The sequence below is a fragment of the Perca fluviatilis genome, chromosome 23 (genome assembly GCF_010015445.1).
Source record: "Perca fluviatilis chromosome 23, GENO_Pfluv_1.0, whole genome shotgun sequence".
NCBI lineage: Eukaryota > Metazoa > Chordata > Actinopteri > Perciformes > Percidae > Perca > Perca fluviatilis.
In genome coordinates, this window is record NC_053134.1 from 17,769,283 (window position 1) to 17,792,612 (window position 23,330).

The window sequence follows — 23,330 nt, forward strand, 5'->3', positions numbered from 1 at the left end:
AATGGCTGCACACACTGACGTCTTTTTAAAGTCGCATTGAAGTTTGTTTTCCATTGACAGTCTTGACTGACATTTGAGGGCCGGCGTCGCCACGAGACGCACTGTCAATTTCCGTGGTGCACTACTGGCTGGAGCACGTCCAAGCCCTGTAACCTACCAATGTTGGTACATACATTTTTCCCCTTTTCAACAAGCCTACATAACATTGGTTATGTATGCTTTGTGATTATTAAATAATGTATTTCACTCAATGGAAGCTAGCCTACTAACATTAGCACTTATTCACAAAGTTACTTTTGATTCATGTTATTTCAAGAGCTACTGAGTCACACGACATCACACACTTGAGCACTTTGTTCATTCTGCAGTATAAAAAGGAGGCAGTCTAGCTAGCAATAGCTCTCTCTCTCTGTCCAGTTAGTCACGGAGTAGTCCTGCATTGTCAGACCTATCACTCTGGCTTGTTTTTATTTCTTTAAACCAATCACAACCGTCCTGCACCCCTGGGTCCCATTGCAAAATAGATAGCGGAAGCGCCGGATGTCAGGCTTTATTCCAGCAATGTACATCCGTTGACCCAGAGTAGTGGGGTAACGTACAACGTGCTCCGAAGGGACTAGTATCGCTTTGCCAGAATTTCCTCCAAAGCGCTGCGGAGGAGGGTCTGGCTAGTCCATACAGCATTCAGGGATGGAAGAAAACGTGCTCTGGTTTATTGGCATTTCTTAAAACCAATCACAGTTGTCTTGGGCGGCGCTATGCGCTGTACGGAGGAATGGGGCCTCTGCAAAATAGCCTCGGGAAGGAATTTGTCTTGGTGGAACGTGAACGTTCAAAGGTTGTTTTAGTCGTGCAACAGAAAACTCAGATTGGACAGATAGTCTAGCTAGCTGTCTGGATTTACCCTGCAGAGATCTGAGGAGCAGTTAACCGTAGTCCTCATAAATAGACCGGAGTTTAAAATGGCAACACAAAGAAAGCCCAAGGTAACGGACATCCAACCTAAATGAGGGACATTCGGCGGAATTTCCGGCAGCCCCTGAGCAATCCCAGAAGTGGAAGGCCGTGTATATAGACTCGAAGGGACTAACAGCAAAAAGCAACCGCAACAAATGTCGACACCCCAGCTGGCTGTGTGGCTGTTGAAACTGTTGGGATATTATGAAAAATAATCAATGATATAAAATAGTTTACATTTTGAACTATTTTGCCTTGCCTGCCTACACACATATTGGACCAATCAAATATAGTAGCGATGTTGTTTGTCAGAACCAAATAATCACTCCAACTGGGGTACACTAATGTAGGGGGTGCTATCGCAGCAGAAAGGTATAGACATAAAAATGTCCTTTTTTTAATAATTACATGTTTGACCAAATGAGTATACATTTAGTGTGAAGGAAATTAATTTACAGGTGACTTTTTAATGATTCTCAGGTCTAGCTCCTTCACTCAAGGTATGCAGACTTGATAAGTATGTGGTTGTCACACCGTGATAGGCAAAGGCGCTGTTGTGTGCTTTTTAATTCAGTTCAGGGGGGGTTTGTGGCACCTAAAAGCTGTTACAAGGTCTGGCACATCAAAATGAGCTGGTAAACAGAGAAGATTCCGCACAGCCACCGCCAATCCAGCACGACTACACCAATCTAGATCCTGTGTTTCAAGCCTAAACAGAAGATTTCCCCAGCGCTCCACCTGGCTTCCCCACGGATCTTTTCTCTCCTGTTTAGCAGTCAGAGCATGATGGAGCCTGACAAAAGAGGCCGTTAAAAATTGAACACCGTAAGTGGGAAAATGTGGTAGGCGGGCCCATTGTTACCTCCACCCACATGCATGGGTGAAATCTGACACCCTCTTCTCCTCTACATCTCCTCTGTGCTTTTCTCCTCGCCCTCCCTGGGGTAAGCCCTGTAGCCCATTCATTCGATTGCCCTACATGATGGATGTGCAGTGTGAGGAATGGGCCGTCCCGGGGGCCATGGCGTCGTTTCTGGGTTAAACAGCATCCTATATCAAACCCATCTATACCTTCACAAGCAGGAAGCCTGTTTACTGGGGCGGGAAAGCACCACAATCCATTTCTTGTCAGGGTGTCTCGCGGATACAACAAAAACTTAGGACAGGCGCAGCTTTGGGGACTGTTGTAAGGCAGAGGCGGTGATAAATATGTACTGTGGCTTGGGGAGCTTGGGAGTTTAGGAGCATCACGTCTCATCATTTAATTTACCTTCTGTCAAACTGTAGGACTATGGTCCGTGTCAAATATAATTCAGTGAGAGTTCAAGATTAAATGTAATTTCGTTTAATTTGATTTGCATTTTAGATATATTAAATAATAGCGCTAAAGCTGGAAAATTAAAATCCACACTAGTATTTTTGCACGTTTTAGCTCCTAAACTTCAAATCATTACCTGTGTTACTTTCAAGTAGCTTAATTTGTGTAGTAGCAGCAGCTTGATGTTTCCATCATGAATGATGCAGGTTATCAAAAGATTAGTCTATATAAACGACGTTCCACTTTGTGGATTGCTCTCGTTCTGCTGGAAATTCCACCGGATGTCACTCTTTTCAGGTGTCCGTTTTCGGATGTCCCGTTACCTTCCGCTTTCTTTGTGTTGTAATTTTAAACTTCGGTCGATTTATGAGGACTATAGTTAACTGATCCTCAGATCTCTGCAGGGTAAATCCACCAAGACAAGTTCCTTCCCAAGGCTATTTTGCAGCGGCACCGTGGCTCCGTCACAAGACGATTGTGATTGGTTTAAAGAAATGCCAGAGCACGTTTTTCTCCCATCCCGGAATGCTGTGGAGGAAGTTCTGGCAATGTGAGACTATTCAAATATTGACATTATTTGCATTCGTCACAATCAATAAACTAGCAGAGTTTTTGCTTTGTTGGTCTGAAAACTACTATATAAAAATAGCTTTTTATCCAAGTGTATAGTATGTATTTTTATTTATCGATTCTCACATTCCAGCCATTGGTTTCAGTTCATTGTCGTACAAAAACAAATCTTAAAATTTGAGTTGTACAACTTTTCAAATCAATCAGCAAATGAGCTGTATTACCATGCAACAAGAATATATCAAGTACAGACTTGGTTATCACTGTAATGGTAGTTCATTTTTTATAGTGTAAAAAAAAACTAAATGGAAAACAACTGCTTCCTGTAGCAATAGAAAAGATTCATTCAAAAATCTAAACACAGCTGCATGATTTACAAAATGGTGATGTGAAGTATATGTGGTTTGTAATGCAGAAATCTTCAAATTAAGTCAGTCTTGCCTTTAAAATCATATTTATCTTACAACAAGGGGAAGATAATGCCTATGCAGTATTTTCTAAATTGGGATGCAGATATCTGCTTTATTCTTTCTTTTATCAAGATACAAACAGTTATTTCTAAAACAAACCTGAATTAAACAAGTTAAGTCCTAGTACAATAAGTCCTCACTTGTAAGAAAATAGTGTTTTAGGTTTTAATTTGATCTATCAACCTTCCCATCTCTTTATTCAATTCTGCATTACAGATGCTACAGTCTCCAATACTTGGTTGTGTAATTCTTCCGTGTGCTAATTGATAAGCCATTGGCAATTCCGCTAGGTGCTGTCTCATCATTTGAAAAAATTAAACCAATTGTTCAGTAAGAAGATTGTTGATGGTTCTCTCACTTGAAACCACACTAATTAAATGAGAGCAGAACACATTCCCTGTCTGGGTACCCAGTGGCTTAACGCTGTGAACTACCCTTCTGCCATCAACACATTTTCAATAACTTATGTAAACCGAAATGGAAATCAAGTCGTGCCTTGTTATGCAAGTATATATTATTTTTTATAAGATCCTGCAGCAGCCTGGGAAATAAACTTAAAAGTCACTTCTTTCAAAATCTTCTCAACAATGGCAGCCCAGGGATCCACTTTATATAAAAAAGGTAGCGCATAATATTATTTGAATACTTGAGATAATTCAGTACGCACTGTGAGCGATGCCTGTATATGTCTACCTCACTTTGAATTTCCCTGCTGCTGAGGGACTAAACGTCGTCGTTCTATGTGCGTGTGCATCCTGGAGGATTCACATGTGCACGTATGTACTCGCGTTTGTGTTTGTGTGACTCATGTGGCATGTTTCCTAGAGATAAGACGGCAGTGCCTGGCCCTCTGCAGGCTTCACCCCAGGCAAACAGTTATTAGAGGAATCTCTTATTCTCTGCAGGGCACCCGTCTGCAGTCACAGCAAGCAGCATGACACCCTTAATGTTTAAACTGAGGTACAAAGGATCTGTGGTTGGTGATTTTATCTTGCTTTAAAAAAAGATGAATAAGCTGTTAAAGAAGTATTATGGCTTTAAAATAAGATTAATAAGCTGTTAGAGAAGTATAATGAACACTGTGTTGCCATTAATACCCCAAAGTATTTGGATTGATAGGAATAAAGAGTGATAATCAAAAGAGAGCCTGCATTCAAGCTCTCTTTTGCCTCTTTTTAATTTACCATGTGTCTGGTCCTTTTATCCCACCAGTAGAGGGGAAGACCGGAGAAGTTAAGGTGATATTCCATTTCATATTGTGCGTTAAATCCAAACTAATGCGGTGTGGGCTCACCTGTGCGCTGTGGGAAGATCAAGAGTCAATTAGTGGGATTGGTGGGCAGTCACCGGCCGAGCCGGTGACAGTTTGTGGTGGACCACCACACCGCAGGAGCCAGGTGAGGAGCAGGGGAGCCTAAATGAAATGCTAATACAGGCCACATAAGTCAGGGCTCTCTAATTGGAACACAGCTGCTGCTGGGACCAAGTATCCCATGAAGCGCTGCAGAAGCAGAGGAACCAGCGGGTCACCGTGATCAGGTCAGGTTCTCTCTCTGTGTGCAGCTCAAAATACTTGGCCTAAAATGGCTGGTGGAAACCTCGGGAAGGGAAACACTGAAAGAGCAAAGAAACTTCCAGTAAATGTTTCTTGGCATTGCCGTCTGTATCGTAAACTATCAAATGAAATGTCAGAAATTAGAAAGACTAGTGTCTATTTTTAACCGTTCAAACTAATAGTTAAGGAATAGTATTCTTTCTTATTTGCTGTCTGGCTGAGTTCATATCTGTTAATAAACATTGCTGTTTTTTTTTGCCGCACCAAAAACCACAACTTGTTCTTTTTACACGTTGATTTTTACAGGTTAAACAAATGTAGCGTGTTAACTGCAGATTAAATTACATATTAAAAATAGCCTTTTTTGCAAAGTCTGGTGCATTTACAACAATGCTTATTAGTGTACACTGTTACTTTTAAATTAGTTGGAGGCACTGGTTGGAAAATGTTTACCTTTTGTACAGAGCAAGGCTAGCTGTTTAGCCCTGAGCTCAGTCTTTACCCAAGTGTTTAAGCTAACCGTCTCCTAGCTTTAGCGCCATATTGAACTGACAGATATGAACTCCCAGCAACAACGTAAAAGCAAAGTGTCAAACTATTCCTTTAACTGTTTATTTAGTAACCCTATTATTTTTCTTAACTTTAGACACAGCCAGGCTAGCTGTTTGTGTCCCTCTGTTTCTAGTCTTAGTGCTAAGATAACTATCTCCCCCTTGTAGCTTCCTTTTTAGCATGCAGTGTTGAGTTCCAAAATATTGATTTGGCCCTATAGGCTAAATATTGTAATGTTTCAGTGTACAGTTTTTAAGCTTAAAAAGGACAAGGGGGTGATTAACAACGATTTATGGGAAGTCATTTTGCTCATGGATATGTGCCAACACAGAGACAGAAAGCTTCAGCTACTTTCAAAAAATGTCTACAAAAAGGAAGACAAACACTACTCTTCTTTTAGCCTATAACTCTGCAGCATGTACTCCAATCTTCATTCTTCTTTGCTCCGAGGAGATAGTCTTGGAATAGCGGATGTTGCCGAATCACAAGCCAAGCTTAAGCATTCAGACAGCTTCTTAAACCCTTTTCATAGATTTTAAGCTTATTTTCATTACCAGTGCTGATGTCAGTGCTGCATGGCATGACATAAGTTCAGATGATTAGCCGAAAAAAGGAGTGTACTGTATTTCAAACAGGATGGCATAAGTCAGCCCGAGAGTGAGAAACTAAAATACGCACTGCAAGGAACAGAGGAATAAAGAAAAAAGATAGACTTGGAGAGAAGTAGAAAATTCAATAGCCAGTCATCGCTCACTGCACTTGAAGTCCACCAGACTTTATCCTCAACTGTCTTCTTCATGTTTCAAGGCCTCCTCCGTTCTCGTCAAATGGAAAGGGAATTTGCCTGAGAATAATGCATGAGCTCATCGTGGGCGACGGACAGGAGGCTCCTTCCTCAGAAGTCTGCCTACCTATAAACGGCAAGGCGATTGACATGAGCCACCCAAGAAGTAATCTCAGGTGGCGGGGTGTTTGGCGAGCCTTTTAAAGCCTTTGACTGTAATAATGAGGCCATCTCCCACAGTCACATAAGCTTGGACACAGACACTGAGAAAATTCATTCTTTTTAGATTTCAAATTTGAAATGAAAGCTTAAACTGGTGGTTAGCGCTGGTAAAAATCAATAATGTGCTCCTTTTTTAAGATAAGACCTAACACATGCCTGTTTTTTTTCAAATGCATCACACCAGCGATATGAAGCCTGGAGTGAGACTAATGTGGAAGCACCAGTACGCCTACAAGACCCACAGTTGTCTTCTGCCTTGAGCTATTCCTGCTGATTCAAATTCAAATCTCCTGAGGGGAAGAATTGCTGATCGGGTTTTAAACTAACATTCATCCCTGAAATTCTCACACATGACACAGTCCTTGCTTTTCTTGTAAATAGGAAAAGAAAATCATGAAGCGATGCTAGAATAGACATTGCGGAGAACAACTGTAATGCGTTTTACAGAACAGCATGCTTCTTGCTGGTTTTCCACATCTAAAGTATACAGCTATAGAAACTGTCCCTCGCTGTCATTTTCCTCCAAGTCAATAATGTTGCCGTTGTCTCCGCTGTCAGCGTTTATCAGCCACTTACAGCCCCTAGATGTACCCTGCCTGGACACCTTTGGATACGGGACACAAAAACATGCAGAGCGGCTGACAGATAGAAAAGTGATTCTTTACAAGTGAGGTCAGAGGACTCTATCCAAACCGTCTGGCAGAGTACACTAATATCCCCATGCTGAGCAGCGTGGTGCTATTGAGCGCGACCATGCGCATCGGTCTCACTCCACTGCACCCAATGAGCCAAACCCATGGAATTGATGGGCAATGGGAGGGAAATAGGAGAAAGGAGGAGAGAGAGCGAATGATGTGCTGCACTCGCTAATACACATTATTCCATCACATAAACGTAGAGATTCTTTGAAATAGAGGGGGCGATTCACAGTCCTGGATGGGAAAAGTGTTGCTGTCGAGCTTAAAGAAAACACCTTTCCTGGCTGTCAGCTGGAGTTCCTTACCAGCTAGAAGTCGTTCATTGTAACAGCCCGACCACTACATTACTACATTCCTCTCCCTGGCCACACACGCCTCCTACCTTTTCCTTTTTTTTTTGTCAAGGCACCTTCTTTTTTTTTCAAGGCACCCTCTTCTAGCTTCGAAAATCCATAAAAGTCTGGTGTGTTGTATTGTCAGCCTCCAGTGCAGTTTGATTGACTGTTGAAAGTGGCTGCAAGTTTCTGGATGGAGATAATAGCAACGGCAGGAGCGGGAAGTGTACCCAGTCATGATGCGATGTTCTCTTTCTTGCCACATTATCTAGTCCGCCTGACTTACATGCAGTAAAAATGCGGCGCTGCAGCTTTCATTAGTGCACAAAGATTATGGCTCAATGCAGGGCTATGAATTATGCATGGACTATGCCCCCCCCCCAATATCCCTGTTCATCCTAACATGAGGAACACACCCACAGAGTATTGCTCCATCACACATACACACACATACACACACAAACAATGAATGCAAAAACATTTAAATTAGCGTCTGCACCCAAATACACACATGGAGTCAATGAAGATGTGTTTTAGCCCTGGAAAAGTGCAATCAAGGCAGTCGCTTTGTAACTCCCACAGGTCCTTCCTGTCAAATCAAGAACTTCTCAGTCATACTACTTTACCTCCTGAACATTATTTTGAAGTAAACCCTCATTCTTCCTTGACTCCTCCTTGTAGACGTTGCTCAGGGAAAAGAATCCACAAAGGTAGCATCACTTGGACTGCAGTGGTCGGGCTAGGTTAGCAGCCTCACTCGAGTTTGCCGGCATATACAGGGGCTCTGCAGTTGACTGACACATTTGATGCGTAAACAACAACAATGATATAAAATATGTACACCTCATAGTGTAGTGTAAATCAATTTGCTAACATAAAGGAGAGAAATAACTTGGTAGCAACACAGGGATTACCTTAGGTCGCATCGTTTCTCCACAGCACTGAATAGTAACTAGAGACATCCACTACTCAGCATAGAATGTCTTGAAATAAAGTAAAGTTTGTAAAAAAAATAATTGATTTTAACTTCAAGGATTATGCAGAGGGTAAATGATTACAGTAACAAGAGAAGGATAAGTAACATTTGCTTTCCATTTGATTGTCATCTCATACCAAATTTTATTTCTCGCATATTTAGGGATATTTAAAGACATTTTGGGCATAGGAGTGTGATCTCAAAGGTTGTCCAACTGCTGTTGAGTAACAGTGCTGCAAGCAAATGTCAAAGGATATTTACTGTAGCTCGAGGTCCGTCTGTTTTAGTGACATTTAGATCTCCACAACAGATGGGGGACATGACAGAACCAGAGATCTTAGTGGAATCCAAAACAAAGACAACAGCCGCCATAACTATGATGCAGTTACACAGGACAAATCTTGCCGCATTTTAATGGCAATAAAAAGACAAAAACGTGTGAAAAGACAACAAAGAAGTTTCGTGTTTGTCCTCTTAACAAAACAAAAGAAGTTAATGCAACAGATGAGGGAGGGGGAGGATGATGAGGTCCACTTCTATAAATAAATGTGTGACCTCTTTCATGAAACTTGCCCCACACGCAGTAATCCACCACTTGGAGACTAAACTGAATAAAACCATAATTCTAAAAAGATGCTTCATTACCTATATGACCCTTTCAGGTTAATAAGGGGAGCAGATTATCAGCAGTTCCATTTAGCATGTATAGAAACAGAGGTGACTCAGATGTGTCATGCGTAATAACCCTTAACTAGGCACTGATTCATTTAAAATGCATTGGCAATGCACCTGTACAGTATGTGTGTACCTTTCAAGTAAACTGTTATTCATAAAGAATGAGGAACTTCACTATCATCAGCTGAAACCCCTCTACGTTTTCACAGCTGTAAGAGAGCTGCACGGGGAAAAAAAGAAAAAAAGTGTAAATTACTCCAAATTTGCAGAAAATAGCAGTTTTAAAGGAAACTATCATTTTTGAGTTGCACACTCTATTACCTCGCTCTTGACTCTTCCTGTGCAGACATTGTTTATGTAAGCAGTCGTGGTTTTGAATGATAAGTGCTCTCTCTAATCAGTCTCTCCGTAAACCATCAGCGACGTGTTGTTTCCTCCGCCTTTTCAGCCCTTGATACTTAATCAAAAAGCTTGTTGTATTTTTTTTCTGGTGACTTCCTGCAGAGCTCTTTGTCCTGTAATTGCTAGCAACCCTAAGCATGTACACCTTCCTCTCTGAATGTAACAGACATGTACAAAAGAAATGAAACACTCACACATACAGAACTCGCGTGAGTTTGCTTAGATAACCCAAAGGCTATCCAGGTTGCTTGAAATATTGCTGCCACCATCGTTTCCCCATCACATATCAACCTGATCTTCAAAAAGCCCTGACAGCCTCCCTCAAATTTATGACTCAGTCTGTTTACATTGCAGTTTTCTCATTTTCAGCAGATTTCACTGTGTTTTATGCCTGCAGTTATAAGGGGGCAATAAAGAATAAAGGGAAGTGAGGGAAGAAATAACATTACTTCAAGTTTTATTTTTTCCTTCACATTTCCACTGTTGCGACCCTTTGACCCCTGGGCTTTTGGCAGGCTGGCCGGTGTTGATTTTAGCCCGCAATCAATTCATTTTAATCACAATGGGCAGCGCAGGGAGCGGCACGCTAATTGATTGGCAGGTATTTGCATATACAGTATGCAACAAAATGTCACGACCGGCCTTGGTGGTGACCTGTGTGGGCTGCTGGCAAAACAAACTGATGAGGGTAATTTATCATGCGGCTTGCGCTTTGCTGAGCTAACTATTGTTAGCGACGCCAGTCACCTGTCACGCCACGGCAGGCACGAGGAGACGAGAGGGGTAGACGGGAGAGGAGACACAGAGAGAGAGGGAGGAGCTGAGGATGGAGACGTAACGACAGGAAAGGGGAGAGATGATGCGCCGAAGGGAGAGGCAGATGAGGACGATACCGTCGGTGAAATATCGAATGTCATCCACTGCTGCTGCCGACCACTGGATATAGCACGCACGGATGCTCCACCATGAAAATATGTTGTTGTGTTACCGATATGGGGCTGGTTGAATGGAAGGATTTATGCATGGATAGATTCAGTATGACCATGAACAGCAAACATCAGTCGCAGTCTCAGTTATTTTGTTTTCAAATATACCAAAATATACCATAGACCAAAATCCGAATCATCATTTTTTCCCACTGATAATTGAGATCAAGATGCATTAGTATTCTAAGGGACACTATTTAATGAACAAATATTCTATCCGTATCGTCTACATGCGAACAGAACAAACAAAATGTCTTCGCTACACCTTTGAATGTTTTCCTAGATGCCTGTCATTTCAAAAATACACGTCACGCCTCTTTTGCTTCTGGACTGCCGGCATGCTGACTGAAATCAAACACTGGGTCAGCATTATGCCAGCGTTGCTTGATTCATTGCAAAGCCTGCATAGTGGCAGATCTTCTTCACGTCACTTTTGCGGAATCTCTGTGTAAAAGGGGCTATTGATACCAAGCCCAGTTAGGAAGATGGAAGCTTTACTTGGTCTGGCCACTTCTTGTGCACATATGTGTCCACGCAGAGTAACGCACGCATTTCTTAAAGCAGCTTTGGGATGAATTGGGAGGGCTTGTTTGTCCCGGCAAAATTGTTGTCGCTTAAAACAAGATTACATAAATGCTTGAATCAAGATCTTAGATCAATTGTGAAAAAAGTAATATTCTGGCGCTGTAGATCAATATGTAAAGCGACATTGACCGGGTTAAGGCTTTGGTTCCTTTTAGCACCATCACATCCAGCGTCACGTCCGACACTAAATATCGGTTGCCCTACTGAACTGAAACCAACGGGATGAGAAGATTATTTCCCCTTGATTTTCTTTAAATATCTTTAAAGGTATAGGTGAATGCAGATCAATACAATTGTTGGATGTTGTGCTGTAAAATAAGCGAGCAGCTGAGGTTCGGAGCCTACATCATTACTCTCACTTTTAATACAACTGTATAGACTCGGCAGAAATCCTCCAGTGTACTTATAAGGTAAACATTTGGTCATCATCACCATAATTATGCCCAAGTACAAGTCCCCATGCACAGCCTGAGCAGTATAGTTAGAGGGGCTAAAGGGAGCCAATGCAACTCATTAACAGTGTGCCAGACTCCCTGTGATAACACTGGATCCAAATCCTGAGAGAGGTTTTATTTTTTGACCAATTAGCTGCCTGAACAACCTATTGGCCATGAAGTGATCTCTGCAGGGACTTTATCAGACCATGCTCTATTAAATCAGCTCTCTGGCTGAGCAGTTATGTACCATTACATTGCTTAGAATGGCTGGCTCTGATTGATGTCACTGCCAAATGCCAAGTAATAACGGCTGTTATTGTACGTCTCAATGCTGCCGTTTCCTTATGGATGCTTGGTGCGTGTGTGTGTGCGCATGTAGGTGCACTTTCAGATACAGATAAAATGGGGGATTTTTTTGTGCGTGTGTGATAGACCATTTTCAGCGATATGGCTGGTTGGAAAGATTATCATAATGCTCAAGGGTGAGAGCTGTTCTGAATGTGAAATGCAGTGTTAGAGTATTCACAGTATGTCTTCATGTGGGTCAAAAGGCCTGGCAATATGTGCTGTATAATTTAGACATGTGGGAAGTAATCGTAATGACTTTGTAAACTCTGCATGAATGCATCCCCTGACACGCCTGAGTAACTCCAGGTTTAGGGAATTATTTTTATTAAGCATGATAATTGTGGAGAACATTTAGGTTTTCTACGCTGAATTAATTTTGGTCCGTCTTGCCTAGTGTAGTTCATCGAGCTCTCTCAGTTGCGGGTCAGTTGCATTATTAGTGAGTGTTCATACTAAAAACAGGACTGCGCAAAAAAAAAGGTAAGGGACTATGCTTATCTGCTGTGTTGGTTCATGTTACGCTGAGATGATAAAATAAGTTCCAGGAAGACCAGTTTGATTAAAAAATTCATGAATTTGATTGATGCCAAAACACTGCACTTGAGTTTATAATACAATGAGACAGGATTTTTCAATCACAAATTCTGCAAAATTTACTAACATCAACAAGTCTAACACCATAGTGTTAGACATATTTATATATATATATATATATATATATATATATATATATACTGTACTCGACATTCAGAACAATAATATAGCAGTAAACCACAATTTGCTATGTAGAGATATAGTGGAGTAATGGCATCATGAGCAGAGAATGAAGTCACACTCCCTCTGTGTGTGTTGTAATCCGAGCTTGTCTGTGGTGGCGGCTTTTCCTGCCTTCGCTATGCGCAGTGCACCTACGTATGAGACCTTAGTTGTCTTTAGCTTCACCTTACTAAAATCCTCCACCTGGATTATCAAAGTCTGAATGTCCAGTCGGGGACAATAAAAAATATGAAGATACTGGGCTGGGTAATATATCGATATTATATTGCCCTGCCCAATATGTTATTTATATGAGACTAGATATCCTCTTAGATTTCCTGGTTTTACAGGCTGCATTATATAAAGTGATGTCATTTTCTGAACGTAGCAAACTGCTCTAGCTGTTCTATTATTTGCCTGTACCAACCTAGTCATTATATCCACATTACTGATGATTATTTATCAAAAATGTCATTGTGTAAATATTTTGTGATAACACTAGTCAACCCTACAATATTGTCGCAATATTGATTTCGAGGTATCTTTTCAGCAATATTGAGATATTTGATTTTCTGCATATCGCCCAGCCCTGTGATGATACTTAGCAAAACTTGCTATATTAATGGTGTGATATTTCTAATAATGTCCTCAATTTTAAGATACAACCCTCTCTAATTAGCTGCATAATGATGATACTATTATCAGGCGGAGGGTGGATAGCAGCAGCCTGTGGTATGCAACAACTCACTGTCTAAAGGCCCTCTTTAATGCTGTTTCAAGACATACTCCACACTGTAAGGAATACAATTCTATTGGACAAAGACTTAATGTAGTCTTTTGTTGGCTTAAATCTAGTTAAATGTCAACATGTTGAATCTATGGATGCTGGAATCATCTTATAGCCCACTACATGTAGTTTTTGCATTATAGAATGTGAACTCCCCCAAATTACAAAAAATGCACAAATTCACAGTGCTAACAGCCCTGAAAAGAGATCTAACAGCATTTTTGAACCAGTGCTATCATTGGTCCGATGCTCAGTCCGAACCTGTGGACGTTTTTTGGTCATCCAGTGTGTGAGATGCATTTCTGGGTTTCTCCCTCTGTCTGAATCACCTCAGCTCTTTTTGCTCATAATCCAAAACCAAGACCAAAAGCCAGCACTTCTGGCTATACAGACAGCAAGCCAGCCTTAATCCTTCCATATGAAACACGATGAGAGGTTGCTGGCAATGGAGGGGTTGGATGGGGTAAAACATTTTAACCCTGAAACATAAATCACAGTAGTCTTCTTGTCTGCATTTTTGTTACCTACACCCTTTCTGTGCCTTGTGTCATGTCAGGTTGGGGTTGGAACTTAAAAGGGCAGGCAGTTTTAAACTGCTATCATTGTTGTGTTGGCAGTGTGAAGGCGTGTTGATCTCTTCGAGCAGGATGATAAAAATCTGTCACAGTCCCCTGCACGAAGGAGCCCATTGTTTTGGGGATTAGGGAGGATTAAGGGCGGATGCTGGCGTCAGAGGGGTTTGAGCAGTGTGACCCTTTCACTAATCATTATGAGACAGATACAGAGCACTCAAACTCTTAAAGCCCAAGCTCGCATTGGATTATCATTTATTCCTGGCTGACAGGAGCAGAGTGAGTATGGGAATGCACCGACAATTGGAAAGGTCCCCAAGCGAAGTGCAATGAGTGTCCAGAAATATCTTGCAGAAAATGTATGAATGACTCAGAAACGGGCTCTGAGTTTGCTCATAAAAGCAACCAGTGTGTGTCATTATTTGAAGCTTTTAATCTGATCAACATGCTGTATTATAAAATAAAAATGCTCCTTGCGACAAACCTCCTAAGGGTCAGCATGCTTAAATGTTCAGCTGTAAACTGTGCCAGTCCGGCCAATCTCTTAGAGTGAAGTGAGGAGGAAAATAACTGAGTGGAACTGATTAAGAAGTATCTCAAATGCAGCTGATTGAATACTAAAACATATTCTTAAAAGCTGCAATAATCATATTTACAATATATTAAAGCTTTAGTGTGTAACTTTTTGATATTAATAAACGTCCGTTACATTCAAGCCAATGCCAAATGAGTTGCTACAAAGCTAATTAAGACTTTCAGCTCCACACAACTCTCTCTGTATTTCTCAGTACGGCTATGTTCAGAAGCTCGTCCGGTGACTTTTCCGCGCAGAAGCTCGAGTGAAGATAATTACCTCTTCTGAAGAGTCCATCATGTTTTTTTAATCCTCCTTGTCCTCCTTGGCTACTAGCAACTGCATGGAGGAGGGGTGGGGGTGGGGGGGTGGCTTGTATCATGTGGACGCGCCGACAGTTTTGTTGTCATTACTTAGAATTCCTCATTGGGGCAACAGAAACTACGCACTATAGCTTTAACAATGGAACAAATGGCTGTATATTATGTGCTGCTACAATCCCACATCAGTATTATCACCGCAGTTCCCCTTGAGCGTTTTTAGCATCTTTCAGTTCATTGTTTGAGCTTTATGTATTGTTTTGGTTCAGTTTTCACCACTTTAATTATCTGGTTGAAAACGAGTGAAGTTGGCCCTTCTGATAATGTGTTGCTAATAGAAAATAACATGTCTAAGAGTATGTGTAAGCATGTGTTTAAATTCCACTTCACCTGCCTTTGTATTCATAGTGTGCATGAATGACTGCTGCATGTACATTGTAGATAACAGCAACTTGGTATGCAGCAATTGCTCTGGTTGTAGCAATTAAAATAGTGCCCGCTGTTCTTACAAAAAGTTGAGACTCTTCACCTCTTGTTCAAGGGCATCGAGTCCTTCGAAAGGTGCCATGGCACCACCAGCAGTCATGCTGAGAGTTGTGTTGGTCCCACTCCTACTTGTGTGAAGCTGTTAGTGTGCTAATCGTTTCAGCCCCACTCCATTATCAAGGTGCAGTGTGCCTGGGGGTAAGTGCAGTCCCTCACTTCTCACCTGGTCTTTTGGGAACAGTTTGAATAAGTTGTTGAGGGCTGAAGGAAAGTATAGAAGAGTTGTAACCGTCCTAACACAACCTGCTGAATCATCCATGCTGTGCATATAAACAGCAGCCGCCTGCTAATCATTTTAACAAGGAAACCATGTTATGCTTTGTCTCAGTGGAATTAAGCAGTTTGTTTTGTGTATTACATTAAAGGAGAGGTTAAAACATGTTCAAGTCTGTTTTAGAACATTAGTCGGGAGCCCATGTCTACACTGAAACCGATTTTGCTAGCGGAAATTGTTCCTGCTTCGGGAGTCTGACTTAGAAAAACCCAGTGAGTTTGTTCGCTACAGTCAGTGGCGTGGCTCAATGGATGGCAGTGTTGGTCTGTCTGTCGGTCCTCCAATTTGGTCCAAACTGCAATATCTCAACTATTAAGTGGATTGCGATTACATTTTGACATTCATGGTGCAGAGAGGATGAATACTAATAACGTTGGTGATCCCCTGACATTTCCTCTCATCGCCAACATGAGGTGGTCATCTGTGTTTTTGAAAGAAATAACTTGACAAATATGAGATGGATTGCTTTGACATTTGTTACGTTGGTATGTTCTCTTCAGGATACATTTCACTGACTTTAGTGATGCATTAGCTTTTCATCAAGCACCATCATCAGTTTACCTATTGAATTTCTCCAACACTTTGCTTTACAACCAAATACCTGCAAAACGAATGACAATCAGCCTCAGCTTGTGTTTGGTGCTATTATATGGTAGACGCTAAAGACGATAAACTAAAATGGTCAACATTGTAAACATTAAACCTACCTAATATCAGCATGTAAGCATGCTGGTGTTAGCGTTGAGATGGAAACACAGCTGCGCCTATATATAGCCATACAGCGGCTAGCATGGTTGTACGTAAAGGAAGTTGATTGGTTAATTCAACTCCTGTCGAGAGGTGGCTTCATAACGCTTTTTTCTTGTTTAGTATCTTAGATATTCCCTCTTTGTGTTACTTTTCCTCCATTGCCGCTCACACAGAAACACAAAAAACTGACTCAAACTTTGGCAGACACCCACTTTGTCCTCCATCTCTTCTATTGGGGATGTTAGGGAAGGACAATTTAATTGCCAGTATGAACAGATTAATGGTAACAGCAAGCAAAAGCTGTTTTAATGTACTGTACGTATGGACATGTGAGTACTGTTTTAAAACTGTGACCCAATCCTTGAAATCCTTCTCTCCCCTCTACTAAACAAAACACTATATTGCATGTCATGGAAGATTGATTCAAAAAGCAAGGAAGGGGGTTGTTTAACTTGGACTCTCATTCCAACGATTCAGATAAATAAGCTCAACTGACCTGCCCACTCTCTCCACTCCTCTGATTGCATTTATGAAAATACCATAAATGACATTTAGAGAACATGCAGCTTAACTCTGCTTTGTCATTTTACCAAATGGAATTACAGTCATATAACCATTAAAGCAGAAAGCAATCAGAAGTGAAAGTGATTGAAAGTACATTTCAGAATAGGCATACAAATAGTTTTACAAATAGGTCTGTGTTTTCCTATATTACTGCCAGTCTCCAGCAGAGAGGGATGATGATGATAGTTATAATGATATTGGATATCTGTGCTTTATTTTGTCAAATGAATACTCTAAACCCTGTTGCTTACCCCCTTACAATTAAGATGAAAAACATATATCGTGCTGAATGAGAAACGTCCAGAGGGTGGAGAGTCTTGTGGCTTCGCACAAACCGTCATGACAACTGAGTGAATAAAAGTCTGATGTGAAATGTCTTGCAAGACAAAACAAGGCTAAGAAACGTACATGGAATTATTGAGATTACCAAGGCAAAGAGGAACACGGGCTGAAAGTCGAGCTGATGGGCCGTTCTTTTCCATAAGCCATTACAAAGACAAAATGCAGAGATCCACTTCGGGGCAGTGACACACGGCTTCTATGATGGCGGAATGACGATTTGTTGCGGGGACGGGCTTTTGAAGTAATTATGGTGGTTTGACAATGCTGAAATAGAGTTGTCAACTCCTGACCCCATTATGGTTTGACATTTCTTGACAAACTTTAATCCTTTTGAAAACACTGAAGAATGACAATGCAATTTAAAACGCTTTGCCCTTGCTCATGGGGACTATTGACAGTAGTTGAAGCTTGAATTTACAGACTTCTATTGAAGTAAAAAGCTCCTGCTGTAGCTCTAGGTCTGCTTTTATTGAGGGACTCCTTCAATTTTTACACTCGTGTTGCTCTCTTGTGTAAAGTAACACATAAAGATCATAAAACTGTAAAGGTGTGTGTGTGTGTGTGTGTGTGTGTGTGTGTGTGTGTGTGTGTGTGTGTATGTGCGTGCGCATGTGTGCGTGTGCGTGGTACTTGTGCAGCCATGTGTGTGATCCTCAGTGCCTCTACCTGCAACTGTGTATGTATCTCATCTTCCCACCACGTGCAATTCCATTATAAAGGAGCAGAAATATGTAACAGTGTTGCAGTTATCTCAAAGAAACACTATAATCAGCCACATACATAGCCATTTAAACTATTCATGAAAGGTTGTCACTTGATGGGATCCAATTAGAACAATGTCTAATCAGGTCACCAATTTAAAAAAAATGAGTGTCTGTTATCAGGTGACGCCGCGAATGATAACAGATTTGATTAAGGGGCCATCCACATGGAAACGCTTTTTGGTGTAAACGCACATGTTTTGCATCGTTTTGGCTGATCGTCCAAACGAATCCTGTAAACCCAGTCCCAGGATGCAAATTTTTAAAAACGCCGCCCTTGCGTCTTCGTTTGGACGGCGAAGCCACATACTTGCGTATCGATGATGTCATCGCCACACCCCTCGACCTCTAGCCTTCGACCTCTTATCCCGTGGCGACGTCTCATAACAACAACAATGCCTGTATTCCTGCCGGAGAAGATATTGAGCCTATTAGGGTTACTAGGGCTGTTTGGTTTCTTCTTCTACTGTCTGTTCGTGTACAGCGTGCAAGCTTTATGCACATGCTCCGCCTCTTCTTCTCCGTTTTTGGTGAATTTCTGTAGCAGAAACATCGCCACCTATAGGCCTGGAATATGAAGTAGCGTGTTGAGTCATTTACAAATGGTTCCGTTTGGACGCAAACATTCTTGAAACGATGCCAGGGAAGACGGGGGGGGGGACAAAGATAGTTTTGGTACGTGTGGACGTGGCCTAAGGCTCTCAGTGCAGCTATACAGAAGTTAATAAATAGACCTTATTTATATGTGTGCAGTTACCTGACAGCTGAAACCGAAAAACTCTTGAAATGTAATCGCCAGTGGCCAAGGAGGGGTTTATTTTTGGTTATATGATTTTTTCGTTGACATTCACTGTAAATGTTTTTTTTCCATACATTTTGTTTTCATATTGAAACAATTCTTTTCCCATGGCAACGGAGACCCTACAGATAACTGAGAGATCAGATCAATGAAAGCCTACATTACGACTTTTGTGTAAATGTAAGCCAAAACTAGGTCCCTCAATCAGTTTTAGGTAGAAAATAGAAGCTGACGTTGCACAACAGCCCTTCGTCTAACTGTGACTGTAATGAGTGTATATCAGGATAGACGATTGCATGTTCCTACTCCATTTTGGACATTGTATGTTATGATAGTAATACAGACCAGTCATGGATGTTGCCAATTATGTTGTGTATACCTTTTTTGTTATTAGGGGCTTTAATGGTGGAAGAAGTATTGAGATATTTTACTTAAAAGGAGCAATATTACACATACTGTAATCTGTAACTAGTGAGTAAAAGCGCAAAATTATAAGCAGCGAAATGTATTTAAAGTGTCAAGTGAAAGTACTCATTATACAGCAGAATGGTGCCTATCAGAGGGTTCATATTGTTAGAATATTATTACTGTGTATTTTATTGTTTAGCTGGTTGTGCTGGTGCTATTAGGCTATAATAGACTACTTTAAACGGTTCAGTTCAAAACATTGTATTTAATAGTCTCAGATGGCCAAATGTTGTATTTAAAATTTTAACATTCAAAGTAGCGTCTAACTATGCCTGTCAAATCATTTCTGGGAGTAAAAAGTACAATATTTGTCTCCAAAATGTAGTTGAGTAAAGTAGCATAATATGGAAATTAAATATCTCAGTTTCAAGTAGTACACTACTTGAGTAAATGTGCTTAATTACAGTACTTTCCAGCACTGGGGGCGGGCGTAACTTTGGGTTCAACATTGGGGGGTGGGGTTGAGGGCTCCACTTTTGAGCAAAATTGAAATTGTGAGCTACAAAGACATTATTTTCTGCATTCTGGTGAATTTTTCTGCAACAATTTGTGCCTTTTCTTTATCAATTTATGGTGCAAATGTCTTTAATTATGTAAAGGAAATTATAATATTTTTTTTTTTTTTTGGGGCAGGGGGCTGTTTTGATTATTGGGGGGGGTTGTAACCCCCATCCTCCCTGTAAAATACGCCTATAACTGGGGGACATGCTTGTTTGAGTGTTCTTAAAATTGATTATATGCTAGTGAAGGGAATTATATCAGAGGAGACACCGAACATAAAGAAAATGAAATATGTGTTAATACTGATTATGTATAGGTTGTTGTAACAGCACTGCACAAACAGTAAACAGCCCAGACCTGCTGACTCAGACCTTAAGTAGCATCTGTCACAGTGAGGTCATATAAAAAAAGACAATTTCAAAGGTTAATCAATGGTTTATCAAGAAGTTGAATTTAAAACAAAAACAAATCACTTAATTGTCTTCTATATATACTAAAATAGTATTAAAAGCACAAATTGAACATAAATGTTTTTGCTGCTGCATTGATCTTCCAAGCTGCCTGCAGTCCTGGGGGATCAGTTCTGTGTATATTCAACTCTGTACACTATGCAAAGGAAAGAAATATGCATACACACTCTTGCAATTGAATCAGTGACATACCTGTAAACCATCATGTTAACACTAGACATTCAATGGGAGCCTTTTCAACAGCAGTGGCAATAATATCAGTGATGTTGATTATTAGTAATTTATTTGTTACAATTCATTTTCTGCAGTGGTGGCTTGGCCGTAATATCCAATAGGATCTTGGTCAGAGTATACACCCCGCGGCTCTGATGTCTTCCATCTGCAGGTCCCTGTGGCTCCGTGGCAACGGGAGACTTGACGGCAGGACGGGACAGCAATTATTCTCACTTCTGTTGGTCAGTTCCATTTCATATATACACATGTAAGCCTAAGCACATAATTCACTCGATAAAGATATCTTCTGTGGAGCTTATTCTAAATGAATTGATAAAATTGATGAAATAGAAGTTAGAAGTATGATGTTGATGTTAGAGAACCTACTTGTGTAATACTCCACCCTGTCTGAGCTTTGGCTTGTCTGCCCCCTCTGTCCTCTCACATTCATTCCTTTGTTCCACTTGTAGGACTTTGGGCTCAGGCTCTTCTTGGTTGATGCTCAAGAACACAAATTGCCTTTTTGTTCAAAAGGCAAAAGTTGAAATGTTTACATCCCTTGAAACTTATAACCTAATCATTAAAGGTGCCCTGCCACACAAAATGTTAGGTCCATATGTGTTTGTGTCATGTGGTGAATGTGAAAATGAACTGCTACCTCCTCTGTCAGCTCTAGCCACAGAAAAGAAATAAGCGGAGAAATCAGGCCAATTACAAAAGCTGGTCAGTCTGACATCATGTTATCTGAGCTCATTACTATTCATGAGCTTGCCCAGTTGCGCTGGGTAAAGGATGCTGATAGCCAGGCTCTCATTGGCTAGCTGTTAGCCAATTAGAGTCAAGCAGCTTAGCTCATTGAATATTAATGAGAACTGGCACAAGTCGAGCTGAGTCTTCCTGCAGGCTTTCTATACCACGCTAGAATGGCTTGAAACAAGGTAACCAAGGCAGTTTTTTTACAAAAAATTGTTACAGTGTCCATGGTAGAACTTCAGACATTACCACAAAGTAATGAAATACGTGTGGCAGCTATTCTCATTTTAGTGACAAGCTGTTCAGCTAACGTTAGTGTGAGCTGTTCTGACATCTAGATAAAAACTAATATTGTATTGTTTATTCTGTAGTTGTTAGACCAAACATTTGTGGTGTCGAAATTGATAAACGATACCCATCCCTAGATGAAACACCTACCCGATGTCCTCCTCTGACGAGACATTATCCCTGTGTTTTTCTTGGGGTTTCACCTGGGCATCAGTCAACTCAGAGGTCGACAGAGGTACTCTTGTGGTTATTTTGGGATCTTTGTTGCAGGCTGCACTTAGATGTAGACACAGCTGTCCACCTATGGACAATCTGGCCATGGCAGCTACATCTTCTTCAATATAATCACTTTTATCATGGTGACATTCCTAAAAAGACATACGGTTTGTAAATAAGATAATATCATATTAAAAAACTAAATAAAAGTGAAATAGAATTTTAATAATTGCAAGAAAATAAACAAAGAACATTATTGCAGATATGTAAGTTGAAAAGCTGTAAAACTAACAAACCGAAACATAATACAAAAACTAACAAAATCACAAGGTAAACCTAGTAGAAACCTACACTGACATAGACAGCAGACAATACATACATATACATATATTTGATTGATAACTTTTACAAGTAGAAAAAAAGAAGCTGCTTTTTTATTTTTACTTTATACATTTTTTACAAACAAATCAACCAAATGAATCAACTTACCTTGTTTTCACTTGAGTTGTTCTGGTCTTTTCCAGACATGTTTGTTGAAAACTCAGTTAAAGGTTTTCAAGGTTTTTCTGAGAGCTTTCTCTGGGGTGTGCACACAGGTTGAACATTTGCAAAATCCGTTCTGATTTCCTGTACTGTGAACTACCGTAACATCAGTTTGATTCTAGAACTCTTATCGTGTCATAAAATGGAAGGAACTCCAAACAGCAATTTAATTAAGAGTGAAAACTATATAATAACAAATGAATATTTGAATGAATATTATTATTATTATTATTAGCTTTATTTCAAAAAATGGTCCATATTACAAAATAGAAATAATAGAGCTGCCTCAGCCCTTTTTAGAAATATAGGGGTAACATACTTTTCACTACCTAGCTTGTTTTCAGTAACAATATTGCTAACCATTTCCCTAGCATAAATCTACATGTATTGTCACTGCTAAATTGGGCTACTTTCTATTAAATTGCGCTGAAAGAAATGGTTTATGTTGACTTGTGATAATTTGGGGCTACTTTTTGTACCATTTGTGTGGTTTTCCTTATGTTCTCATTCACTTAATATGATGGAGAGTGGCACATCTCAACACCTAGTGACACATAACTGACGATAGACTTATCTGTTCATATACGTGAAGGCTTTTTACGTTATCCGAAAAACTGGGATAGCAGTGGTTTTAGGTTTGCCTTATTATGCCAGTACAACTGACTACAGTCTCATCTTAAGAATAAACATGTATATTCAGCTACAGAACATAATTCGGGGGCTCTGAGGCTTCAGGGTAAACCCAAAAGCTATTACTGGTAAATACGTTACATTTGTCACGGCATAACCAACCCTGGGAACTGGCTCACTCTCATACGTTTTACAACAGAGTTTGGTTGTGCAATGACATCATACCTGTAAACCATCAATGGGAGCCTTTTCAACAGCAGTGGCAATAATATCAGTGATGTTGATTATTCGTAATTTATTTCATTTTCAGCAGTGGTGGCTTGGCCGTAATAT

General features: G+C 40.5%; 1 long non-coding RNA gene across 4 annotated transcripts in view; it reads left to right on the plus strand.

Annotated features, from left to right (window-relative positions):
* LOC120553790 overlaps nucleotides 1-23,330 on the plus strand; it is a 198,056-nt gene that overhangs the window by 167,091 nt on the left and 7,635 nt on the right. For 3 of the 4 annotated variants that reach the window (XR_005638205.1, XR_005638203.1, XR_005638202.1), the window contains 2 exons: nucleotides 20,663-20,809; nucleotides 21,038-21,157. This is a non-coding gene — a long non-coding RNA (uncharacterized LOC120553790). Of the gene's footprint in view, nucleotides 1-20,662; nucleotides 20,810-21,037; nucleotides 21,158-23,330 lie in introns of those variants that run through there. The other variant, XR_005638204.1, reaches the window with a different exon arrangement.